The sequence below is a fragment of the Microcebus murinus genome, chromosome 8 (genome assembly GCF_040939455.1).
Source record: "Microcebus murinus isolate Inina chromosome 8, M.murinus_Inina_mat1.0, whole genome shotgun sequence".
Classification (NCBI taxonomy): domain Eukaryota; kingdom Metazoa; phylum Chordata; class Mammalia; order Primates; family Cheirogaleidae; genus Microcebus; species Microcebus murinus.
In genome coordinates, this window is record NC_134111.1 from 8,683,191 (window position 1) to 8,695,757 (window position 12,567).

Below are 12,567 nucleotides of genomic sequence, written 5' to 3' on the forward strand. Positions count from 1 at the left end.
CGAGAAGTTTCTTAACAACCTTGATCCATGCAGAACAGAAAGCTACCAGCAACAGTAATCACGGAAGTCACAGCCAGTCAGGAGTTTCTGTCACAGCTGCTGACGAAGCTACCAGAGGCCACAGTAATCACAAGTCACAGCCACCGGCGGCATCCTGCGATTCATGCCACTGGAAGGTCCCCAAGCCCGTGCTGAAAAAAGGTGCTTATCTGCGTTGCCAGGAACTGAGCTGCAATCTCAAGACATTATTTCTGGAAACCAGAAATGACCCGAAGAAAATGATCAGAGCAAGGGAGAAACTGCTGGTGGAGGACGCCCATTAGAGAGAAACCGAGGCACGTTAGCCTTTGGGGGACAAAATTTCACATATACACTCAGAGGGCCAAGATCTCCCCTGTCTGTTCACTCCACGAGTGACTGCCAGAGACCCGGGGTCCAGGTCATTCTCCCTGGCCGGAAAGATGGGCCATCGCATGTCTTCATGTGCTCCGGATGCATCTCTGAACAAATGCTGCCAATACGTTGATGATTCTGAGAGAACGGCTGCCCCCTGCGGTAGATCGCATCTGCCTGGGGGGCTGACACCTACTTTGCTCCTTTCAGTGGAGAGTCAGACACAGGACACCAGGGAGAGACAGGCACTGCCCACCCACCCTGCATTCTGGGCACCCAAGTGCCAGGGAAGCTCTACAGCTGCTTGGGGCCTCACAGGGCAGGGGAAGACCAAGGGGTCTGTGTCAGGCCCAGCACAGCACGTGTGCTTCCCCGGGCCCTGAGCCCAGGGAAGCCTCATCTAAGTCTGCTCAGATGTCCTAACTGGCCTGGACAGGGAGGTGGCCTCCAAGTCCTCTTTCAGTCTGGGCTACACAGGACCACCAAGCACAGCGTGGGGACCTACTCCCCTTCATGTGGCGCCTCAGCTCCCCAGAGACCTCCCGACCCTGCCCCACCCCAACACGTCAGCGCACGCTGACCACACACCAGAGCACAGGACACGGCCCACAGCACGGACCGAGCTCAGCTGGATTGCAGCAGGCCAAGGATGGCACGACGCCCTGCCGTTAGTGAAAGCCCACAGGCCTCGCTAATAGGAAACTCAGCTTCTGCTAAGTAATTGGATTTTAGTTTTCTAATGAAACTGTGAGTTCTGTGGGTAGTGTTTCTTTGCTTTGGCTACTAGAAGTTAAGACCCAAATCTGTAACAACCTCTAATATCTGCCTAAAACCCTAGGAGCAGCACTTGCATCCCAGCTGCGCTTGCCCTGGATTTATCTCATTCGAACACCCTATTTTGCTGTGACCTCAATTTCTTCATCTTTTTCTTATCAGGTTGAGAGGACATGTGTGTGAGTGCGTGTGTGTGTGTAGACAGAGATGCTAACTCATGCTCTTCTTAGAAGGAGGCTGGAGAGAGAGTGGGGAAAGAGAAAGAAAAGAGGTCAAAAAAGAGAAAACTTTTAAACCACATGTTCTTATGATACAATCTTAGTACAAATGGGAACTTGATCACGGAGAGGGACCCTATGTTTGAATAATTTCAACAGGCTCCGAGTTCACAAGTCCTAAGCAGTAACCATGACATTTCTCATCCCCCAAAATAACTTTCCATAGGTTTAACAGTCTAAGAGTCACTTTTGGAGATCATTTCTAAACATAGGTGAGTTCTGATGGAAATTAAGCCATACATTTTAGAGAAGTCAGAAAAAATCCAGAGACTAATTCAGAAAGTTCTTGGAAGCAAGCAGACAACCAAGAATGGAAAGCCCATGAACAGGGAAAGGACACGCCTACTGCCTCTGTGACAATTCTCCCACCTTCAGACCAGGATGTGGAGCATGGAACAAAATGCCCTGCAGCATAATTTACTGACACCTGAACCCAAGGTCATCCTTGGGTGCACCTTTCCTGGAATTTAGACCAGTCCATAAATGGTAGTTAATGGCCCCTTCCAAGGAGGATCTCTGCATACCTAATGACTGTGGGTGACATTGCAAACTATGTGTCTATTCAAAGTTACGTGTACACAGAGAATCCGTGTGCAAGCACCTGCCATACAGTCAAAAATATAGGGAACATTTCAGTCCTTAGCTGTGCTGAGCATTTCTAAGCACCTAGTGCATACAAAGCTCTGTGCCCCTGTTTCCCTCTTCATATAGGACTCAAGTAGCATCTGCTCAATCTACTTACAGAGCTGTGTTGACCATCAAAGGAGTTCCCACTGTAGAAGTAGCCACATGGATGGTAATATTAAATGTCTTCTCAAAAGACAAGCATTCTGCATGTTCCAAGTCTTTAAAGATCTTGATTAGAGCAATTTCGAGAACAGGCAGCAAGATGAGGTATGCAACTGAACTAATGCTATATACCCTGGTAAACGGTGTCCAAAGCATAGTGCCTGGTCATAAGGAGTTTATATTCTACTTGGAGAGGTTAAATTATTAATCCTCCCATCCTGCTTTTGAAGAAATTGAGGCACAGGGTTGCATGACTTATCCAAAGTCAAATAGCTTGTTAGTGGCAGAATCAGGACTAGAACCCATGACCTGTGATTATTTGGGGTGTGGCAGACGCTGTTGATACTCCACTCACTTCATTCTAACCCCATCATTTTAGGTGCTCCAAATAGCTACTAACTGCCAGCACCTGCATCTCTGTGCCTAAAAGCTTTCCTGGAAACAGGGAAGGCTGCTCTGCTTACCCGCCTGGCAAATCAGAAGTGCCAGGGAATTAACATTGCCCAGGAACAACCCTCAGCCAATGACCGACTAGAAATGGTGCAGAAATATCCCAGCCTCTCCACCTCTGGGAAAGATCATTCTGCAGTCTTCTTTTGCATCATTTCCCTGTCAGTCTCCTTGCCCTCCTGAATGAACTACTTGCACTTGAACCCTTATCTCTAAGAACACCAAATGCACAGGCAACAAAAGCAAAAAGAGACAGATGGGACTATGTCAGACTTTAAAACTTGTACACAGCAAAGGAAACAATCAATAGTGAAATGACAACTTAAGAAATGGAAGAATGTATTTGCAAACCATATATCTGATAAGGGGCTAATCCAAAAGACATGAAGAATTCCTACAACTCAAAAGCAAAAAAAATCCATATTAAGATATGGGCAAAGGACTTGAATAGACATTTCTCCAAAGAAGATATACAAATGGCCAACAAGCACATGAAAAGATGCTCAACGTCACTATCATCAGGGAAATGCAAACCAAAACTACAGTGAAATATCATTTCACACTTGTTAGGATGGCCACCACCGAAAAACAGAAAATAACAAGTGTTGGTGAGGATGCAGAGAAATTAGAACCCTTGTGCACTATTGGTGGGAACTGTGCAACCTCTATTGAAAATAGTATGAAGGTTCCCCAAAAAATTAAAACTAGAACTACAATATGATACAGCAATCCCATTTCTGGTCATATAGCCAAAAGAATCGACAACAGGATCTTGAGGAGATATTCACACACCCACATTCACTGCAGCCTTGTTCACGATAGCCAAAAGGTGGAAACAATCCACGTGTCCACTGACGAAAGAATGGATAAGGAAAATGTGGTATATATATGCAATGGAATATTATCCAACCCTTAAAAAGAATGAAATCCACCAGGTGTGGTGGTAAGCACCTGTTGTCTCAGCTACTTGTGAGGCTAAGGCAGGAGGATCGCTTGAGGCCAGGAGTTCGAGGTCAGCCTGGGCAACATATCATGACCTCGTCTCTACAAACTAAAAAGGAAAAAAGAAATCCCATCATACACTACAACTTGGATGAACCTTGAGGACATCATGCCAAGTGAAATAAGCCCCTCACAAAAATCAACTGCATGATTTCACTTACATGAGGTATCTAAAGTAGTCGCATTGTTAGAAATAGAAAAAGGAATGGTGGGTGCCAGGGGCTGAGGGGAGGTGAAAATGGAAGTTGTTCAGTGGGTGTAGAGTTCAGTTTTGCAGGATGGAAAAGTTCTAGAGGTCTGTCATACAAAAATAATGTGCATACAATTGACACTGCTGTACACTTTAAATGGTTAAGATGGTCAATTTTATGCTGTTTTTTACCACAAAAAAATAAATAAATAAATTGAAAAAGCTTAGCTGTAAGCAACGACTCACAAACATCAATAATAGGCCAGCAGCACGGACGTGGGAGGAACGTGGGCCTTGCAGCCAGCAGAGCAGGTCTCGGGCCGCCGCCCTGCTGACCGTTTGGTTCACTTCGTGCCTTCTAGTCGCTACTGGCTTACGTGGAGTACGTCAGGGAAAGGCCCACTCTGCACCTAGGGGAAGTAGACTGAATTCATTCTTGGCTGTTTCCACAGCGTTGGAATGACAGGAGAAAAACAGTTTGTTCCTGAGTCAAACCACAGCTCTGCGTGGTTTGGTGCCCAGGAGCCTGACGCAGCGACAACACGGGTGGGCTTCTCCTGCCACTTCCCTCCGAAGAGTGACTCGCAGGTTGCCAGCACACCAGGCTCTGGGCTCGGGCAAGCCTCCCTTTCCCTGGCTGTCCCCACGCGTGCACAGTCAGCAGCCCGCCCGTGTCATCAGTCCAGGGACCCTCACACGTGACGAGAGCCAAGGACTGGACTCTGAGGAGGGAAGCCCTGGCCCCCAAGCTGCAAGGGCAGTGGGAGGGCAGGAGAGGCGGCCACGTGAATCCCGGAGGCGGCTGGGGAGGAGCCCCCAGGCGAGGGGAGTGGATGAACGTCCTGGCCACGCAGCAGCCACTGAGAGAGTCCAGCCGGGTCTGCAGAGTGGGCATGGGGCTCTAGGCTCGGCTCCGCCCTCCTGCCAGACAGCGGCTGGCGTCTTCATCCCCGAACTGTCGTCTTCCATAACAAGCACGCAGCAGGCATGAGGGCGGGATGTGCTGAATGGATTCCTCTAGCTTTAGGGGCTCTGAGGCTCAAGGACAAATTGGCACAAAGGTGGGCCACCCTCTCCAGGTGGCTGCAGTGGGACTCAGCCCCTGCCCACTGCCCCATAAACCCTCCTTTTGAACTCACAGCCTTGAAAGGGCATGTGAAGGTGGGAACACAGTAATCCAAGGTGTGCATTAATTTGATCTAACACAGCCTTGTCCCCCCCCATTGCCACCATCCCATTGACCTAATATTTGTAATTTATGTGGCAGCAAAGTGGGCAGAGTCCAAAGGGTTTGTTTTGCTGAGAAGCACTCACAGGTCACACAATATGAAGACGTTACTTCCTCAGAAGAGCCTCACCACAGAAATCTGGGGACAAAAATCCTTTTCAAAGAGATGGTCCCACCAGTGCTTCCTTCTTTCCTGGGCATGGACAGGGAGGGGGCAGGGGGCAGGAGGACAGGACATCCGTGCTGGCTTCCCCACTGCCTTTGCCTTCCCTGGCCAGGGCAGGGGGAGTCCAACTGCAGAGGGGAGAGACAAATTATTATTTAAAACCCACACCCACCATGGCAGCTTTTGCAGACAGCGTGACTCAGCTATACAACAGGGTGACAGGGCGGGGCTCTTCCAGCTTCCATTTCAGCTGAGCACCACACAGCAGAGTCCCACCCCCACAGTGTCAGTGAGACAGATCACCGAGGCAGATTTTAGACAGGTGGGCTCAGGAAGCTGGCCCACACTTAGAACTCTCTCACCCTCTCCATGGGTACAAAAGGAATTTTATCTCTGGAACAGGCTGTGCTGTGAATCGCACCGCCAGCCCAAGGGCTTCACAGAGCCCTGGGAAGGTGGCCCCTCCAGCTGGAGGGTGGGAGGGCCAGGCTCCGACTCCAGCTGGGAAATCAGGAAGCCGGAGGTCCAGGAGAAGAGCGCCGAGCAAGGGGTGCATCAGTGTTCCCTGAGGACCAGATGTGGGCCCGTGAGAGAGAACGTCGGCTCCAGGATGTCCGAGGGTCAGCAGGGCTGCCTAGAAGGCCAGAGAGATCTCTGTGCCAAGAGACTGCGTTCTCCCAGCTGCCGGAGGTCTCACAAGGGGCTGCCCAGCCTGGAGAAGCACGGGCCTGCTCAGGGGAACTGCAGTCAAGGAACTCGCAGGAAGCTCTGAAGAGCCTCCCAAATGCCCGTCAGGCCCAGGGGGCAGGAAGCCAGCTCCCAGCAGAGCCAGCGGCAGTGAGGTGGACGCTCCCTCCCTCCTCCAGCACCTGCACCATCCCGCAAGGGGGCAGAAACTAAGAGAAAGCCACTCATGTCCCCAAAAGCTGGGCCAAGCTGAAAGAGAGGCGAATACATGTCCCCAAATTGAGTTCATATCTCAGACTGGACATTCTGATTACAGAACCGAGGCTTAAACTCTATAACTACGTTCTATTACCACAGAGTGGACAGAGAAAATGTGAGCAAGACAGGGTTTTACGCAGAGGCAGAGCAAGATTACCTTCACTGAGTGACCTTGAAAGGGGTCGAGGGACAAAGTTAAAGGTACAATTGATCACAGCCCACCAGCCGTGCATCCCACGTCCTGGCTATACTATCAGTGGGCACAAAATCGCTGTTCCCCTTGCAGAGACCGAGAGCAGAGAGATGCACTCCAGAAGCCCTTCTCCCCTTCTGCCGTGGATGCAGAGCCGTAGCTGGGCAGAGGATGCTGACCAGGCTGCATCCCAAGCTCTGTGTGGCTCGTGAAGCCATGCAACTAGGTTCTTGTGGGTGGGATGTGAGTAGTGGCAATGCGTGTAACTCCCGAAGCTGGTCCTGTGGGCACTAGCGTGGACCCTTCCACACTCTCCCACTGACGGTTCTCCAGGCCAGGGGTGTGGGACCACCAGACAGAGGGAACTTGGGTCCTCGAATGATTTCATGGCGTGGAGCTGGACTCATTACAGGAAAGAGAAATGTGCTTCTCTGCTTTTGAGATATTGCATTGTGGCTTACTTTGTTATAGCAGCTTCATCTTTACCTTGTCAAATACAAGGGAGAGCTGTGAAATCTGGAGAAAGCGCCTGTTGCACAGCACATCAGTGGACCACAGGACTTGCAAAGGAAGGCCCAGAGTTGAGTTCCTAGTTAGGGACTGCTGAATAGCTCTATCTAATACAATGGGAGTTTTTCTAGCCTTGCTAGAGATGGAAAGTGGTGGTAGGCACAGGGGAGAACAAACATAACAGACAGCTGCATTTTGAGTAATTGCAAAGGCTGAGGAGCTTTTTTTAAAGGAAAAATAAGGCTAATATTCAGTATTAATCATACATGAATCTTGGTGCAACCTCCCTATTATCTCTGAGTTTTCAATAAAAGTCCACTTCTGTCTGGGCGAGGTGGCTCATGACTGTAATCCCAGCACTCTGGGAGGCTGAGGTGGGAGGATCGCTTGAGGTCAGGAGTTCGAGACAGCTTGAGTAAGAGTGAGACCCCATCTCTACTAAAAATAGAAAAAATTAGCAGGGGTGTGGTAGTGCACACTTGTAGTCCCAGCTACTGGGGAGGCTGAGGCAGGAGGATCATTTGAGCCCAGGAGTTTGAGGTTGTGAGCTAGGCTGATGCCACTGCACTCTAGCTTGGGTGACAGAGCAAGACTCTGTCTCAAAAAAAAAAAAATATATAAGTCCACTTCACAGAGCTGCTTCATGTACATGATTGCTTTCTTTTGCTTATGCTGTTAGGATAATTTCCTAATTTATTAATTATGGGAGTTTTCAACTATACATGAGGGAAAATAGCATGGCAAAGCCCGATGTACCCATGACCCAGCTTCAACAATTACCAACGCATGGCCAATCTAGCTTCGTCTCTATGCCCACCCATTGTTTTCCTCCCTGGACTACTTTGAAACAAATCCTTCTTGGTGGAAGTACTCAACACCACTTATGAAGGAGCCTTGCCAAAAGAAATGAAATTGGAATCCTATCAACTCTTCCAGTTGTTTGATTTCTTTTGGCAAGACTCCTTCATAAGTGGTGTTGGAAATTTCCATCAGGAGACATATAATGCCCAACTCGGTCCCATTTTATGATGTCAGTACTATTGATGATCATTGCCCACATCCATTATATCATTAGGGATTGCAAAATAGTGTAATTCTAATAATATTGTTTCTTCTGTATCTATTAGCTTCCATAAAGAGAAACTTCCTTTTGTCAATTATTTGGTTACTCTGAAGAACAGTTAGTATGATAAGGGCAGGATAGAAAAATTACTTTCCTTTTATTCACCACCTTTCAAAATAATGCATAGAACCTAAAGGTTATGAATGAGGTTTATTACTATTATTATCATTATCATTATGAACTCCTTATTTAGACACATTGACTGTATTCGACATGGCGCAGTTCTTCGTCTTATTGATGGTCAGGTTGTCTTACATGTGACCAGCAGAAGCCAACTTGACATGACCTCACAGCCTTGGAGAGTTTCCTTGCCTGGAAGGGAATAAAACAGACAGATCTGTTTCTCATGTTCGGGTCAATGTCAGGGCAAAATAATGAAGCAGTTTCAAAAAAGCACAGCATAAAACGATAATTTGGCAAAGACAGAAACCTAGCCAGAGGTAACAAAAAACAAGCATAAACAGGAGTTCACAAAAACCTTGATGAAGGCATTTGATTTCCCACGTGACACGAGACAGAAAATAGGGCCAATCTTATCTAGATGGTACAGGGAAAGCGCCCACCTCCATCAGCTGGTTGATGTAGCACATTTGTCGTGGTGGCGATATTTTTCTCTCACGTTTTGTCCATCCATTCTCACCACACCTTACCCTCCTGGGATGTCCCTCTGGTGTCTCGAACTCAAGGTCCTACCACAAACTCTTTGTCTAACATCTCTTCCAGAAAGCATACAGGATCCTCATTCTCAGCGAAATACATACATGTTGATTCTATCGTTCTACATCTTGCTTAATTAACTGATGTGCCCTAACAACTCTACTTAACAGTCAAAATAATAATAACCCTTCAAGAAAGCAGGATTATCAAAGAAGCCTGGCAAAGTGGTAAAGCTAAGAGTCATTCCTCCTAGATTCCAGTCCAGGACTGCCAATAATTTACTGTGGCTCCTGGAAAGGCACTTTCCTTCTTTGGGCCTCAGTTTCCCTACCTATTTAAAAGGATTGGACTCGTGGTGTCAAAAGTCTATTCACTTGGAGCATTCAGTGATATAGATGAAAAGATTTGGGGGCCGGGTGTGGTGGCTCATGCCTGTAATCCTAGCACTCTGGGAGGCTGAGGCAGGTAGATCATTTGAGCTCAGGAGTTCCAGACCATCCTGAGCAAGAGCAAGACCCCGTTTCTACTAAAAAAAAAAAAAAAGAAAAATAGAAACAAATTAGCCGGACAACTAAAAGTATATATATAAAAAATTAGCTGGGCATGGTGGTGCGTGCCTGTAGTCCCAGCTACTCAGGAGGCTGAGGCAGAAGCATCGCTTGAGCCCAGGAGTTTGAGGTTGCCGTGAGCTAGGCTGACGCCACGGCACTCACTCTAGCCTGGGCAACAGAGTGAGACTCTGTCTCAAAAAAAAAAAAAAAAAAAAAAAGATTTGGAGAGGTAAAAAGCATCATGTAAGTAAATATACTTAACTACACAATATACATTTGAGTCATTTTTTTTTTCTTTAAGCCATGTTATCAGAAAATTTAGAGAGGATTCTTTGGGTAACTAAGGCATATTTAAATATATACCCTGTATATTCAAATCCTTGAATATTACCAAGAAGGAATTTTTGAATCTAAATTGGAATTATTTGATAACCAAAATACATGCATGGTCCATTAACATGCAAAATTCTCATAAGATGCAGGCTTGCTCAACAGCAACACTGTGGAATGGCATAAATGGAACTTTTGATTAAGTAATTATTTGCTTCCTATCACTTAGGTCTTCCTGGAAAAATTTCAGTTATTTGAGTTGTGTCTTATCATCAGGAATCCAAGCAGAAAAGTGGCAGCATTTTTTCAGAAATGGATTGATCGCAAATGGCCATGCATTAGCCCCTTTCCCCGGCTGCGCAGAAACAGGCCACTGTAAATCACTCGATGGGTATTTACTGTGCTCCACCCACGTTTTCAGCCCTGGATGCCCTGGAGATGTTGAAGAAATGTATGTGACACTGAAGAGCTTACAACCCAGTTAGGGGTAGAAGATAAATAATACACAGGCCGTGGCAGGAAACAAAACAAGGAGTGGGCTGAAATAGTAAATTGCATGGCACTGCCCTTGCGCACTTCGAGTCTTCAGAGAAGCGATGGCCGGAGGAGCCAGAGGGCCAAGGCAGGCTCCATGGAAAAGTAAATAAAACCCGAATCCTTTTTCATCTTTTCTCAAAAAGGAACCACTTATTTTCTTGGCATTATATGGGATCAAGTAGAAAATGCCAACACTAAAAAAGTGAATGTTTCCTCAAAACCCCGCACCCAAAACATAAACACTGTTAGTAGGTCGGAACTGGCACACACGCCCACAGAAGACTGTGCCAGCCGCCCACCCAAACCATTCACCTCTGTTCTCTCTATCTCTGTTTTTATTGGAGTAAAAAATAGTCAACATGAGCTCTACCCTCTTGACAAATTTTTAAGTGTACATTACAGTATCATTAACTATAAGCACAATGTCATATAGTATGTCTCTAGAATTTATTCATCTTGTGTCACGCAAACTTTACACCCAATGAACAGCAGCTCCCTTTCCTGCCAGCCCCTGACAGCCACGATTCTACTTTCTGCTTTGATGACTTTGACTACTCTAGATACCTCATATAGGTCAACTCATGCTCTATTTATCCTTCTATTACTGGCTTCTTTCACTGAGCACAATGTCGTCAAGGTTCATCCATGTAGCATATGACAGAATTTCTTTCTTTTTCATGACTGAATAATATTCTATTGTATACCACATTTTCTTTATCCATTCATTCATCAATGGACATTTAAGTTGTTTCTGTTTCTTGGCTACTGTGAATAATGTTGCGATGGATATCGGAGTATAAGTATCTCTTTAAGATCCTGATTTCAATTCGTTTGGATAAATACCCAGAAATAGGATTACTGGATCATATAGTAGTTCTATTTTTAATTTTTTTGAGGAACCTCCATACTGGTTTCCATAGCAGCTGTACCATTTTACATACCCAACCAATAGAACATCTCCCCAACATTTGTTATCTTTTTTTTAATAATAGTCATCTCAATGGGTATGAGGTGATGTCTCATTGTGGCTTTGATTTGCATTTCCCTAATGATTAGAGATGTTGAGCATCTTTTCATATGCTTGTTGGTCATTTGTATGTCTTCTTTGGAGAAATGTCTATTCAAGTCTTTTGCTCATTTTTTAATCAACTTTTTTTCTTTGCTATTGAGTTGTTGGAATTTCCTGTATATTTGGGATATTAACATCTTCTCAGATGCATAGTTTGCAAATATTTTCTCCCATTCTATAGACTGCTTTTCATTCTGATTATTTTCTTTGCTGTGCATAAGCTTTTTAGTTTGATGCAGTCCCACTTGTGTGTTTTTCCTTTGGTGATTTTGGTGTCATAACCAAGAAATCATTGTCAAGACCAATGTCAAGAAGATTTTCCCCTATGTTTTCTTCTAGAATTTTTACAGTTTCAGATTTTACATTTAAGTCCATAATCCATTTTGAGTTGATTTTTGTGTATAGTGTAAGAAAAAGGTCCAATTTCATTTTTTGGCCTATGGATCCAGTTTTTCCAACACCGTTTGTTAAAGAGACTGTCCTTTCCTCTTTGTATCTTCTTGGCACCCTCATCAAAGATCAATTGACTGTATAGGTGTAGGTTTACTTCCAGGCTCTCTACTCTGTTCCACTGGTTTATATGTCTGGCTTTATGCCAGTACCATATTGTTTGATTACTATAGCTTTATAGTATGTTTTGAAATCAGGAACTGTGAGGTTTCTAGCTTTGTCCCTTCTCAACATTGTTTTGGCTATTCAGTGTTCTTTTTGTTTCATATGAATTTTAGGATTTTTTTTCTATTTCTGTAAAAAATGCCACTGAGATTTTGATAAGGATGTCATTGAATCTCTAGATTGTTTTGGGTTGTATGAATATTTTAGCAATATTATGTCTTCTAATGCATGAACGTAAGCTATTTTTCCATAAACTTGTGTCTTCTTTCATTCTCCTCCCTTTTTTCTTATGAGGATAAATTTGATTTTGTTTGGGCAATGGGAGACCAAATGATTTCAGTGGTCCCTTCCCAGCCCCAAAGGACAAACATAAACTAGTTTCATACACCCTGGTAATTTCTGGTGCTAAAGACTTGGGCATGTGATACAATCCTCATTAATTTACATAAGAGAAGTCTGCTAGGGGCCCTTAAGAAAAATTTTCCCTTCTTAATAAAAGAGAAACACAAGAAGAGATAGTTTTTCCTGACTTTGGACACCGCCATATGAGGAAAGTGAGCCCAGAGGGGCTACAGCGACCTTCTAGCCTTTAACGAAGGTCAAAGGAATTGCTGAACAGGCATCTAAGAGCTCTGACATTCTTAACCTGGCAAATTATCCAGCCCTGGAACCAACCATGCTCTGACTTCCTGTCCTAATAAACTTTTCTTAATATTCAAGACACTTTTGATTAGGTATCTTGTTACTTGCAGCAGTAAACTAACTAA

At 45.2% G+C, this 12,567-nt stretch overlaps 1 long non-coding RNA gene across 1 annotated transcript in view; it reads right to left on the reverse strand.

Moving 5' to 3' along the window:
* Positions 1 to 8,176: 8,176 nt before the first annotated feature.
* LOC105861886 (uncharacterized) overlaps positions 8,177 to 12,567 on the reverse strand; it is a 147,776-nt gene continuing 143,385 nt past the window's right edge. The window contains exon 4 of the long non-coding RNA XR_012920487.1: positions 8,177 to 8,353. This is a non-coding gene — a long non-coding RNA (uncharacterized LOC105861886). The remainder of the gene's footprint in view (positions 8,354 to 12,567) is intronic.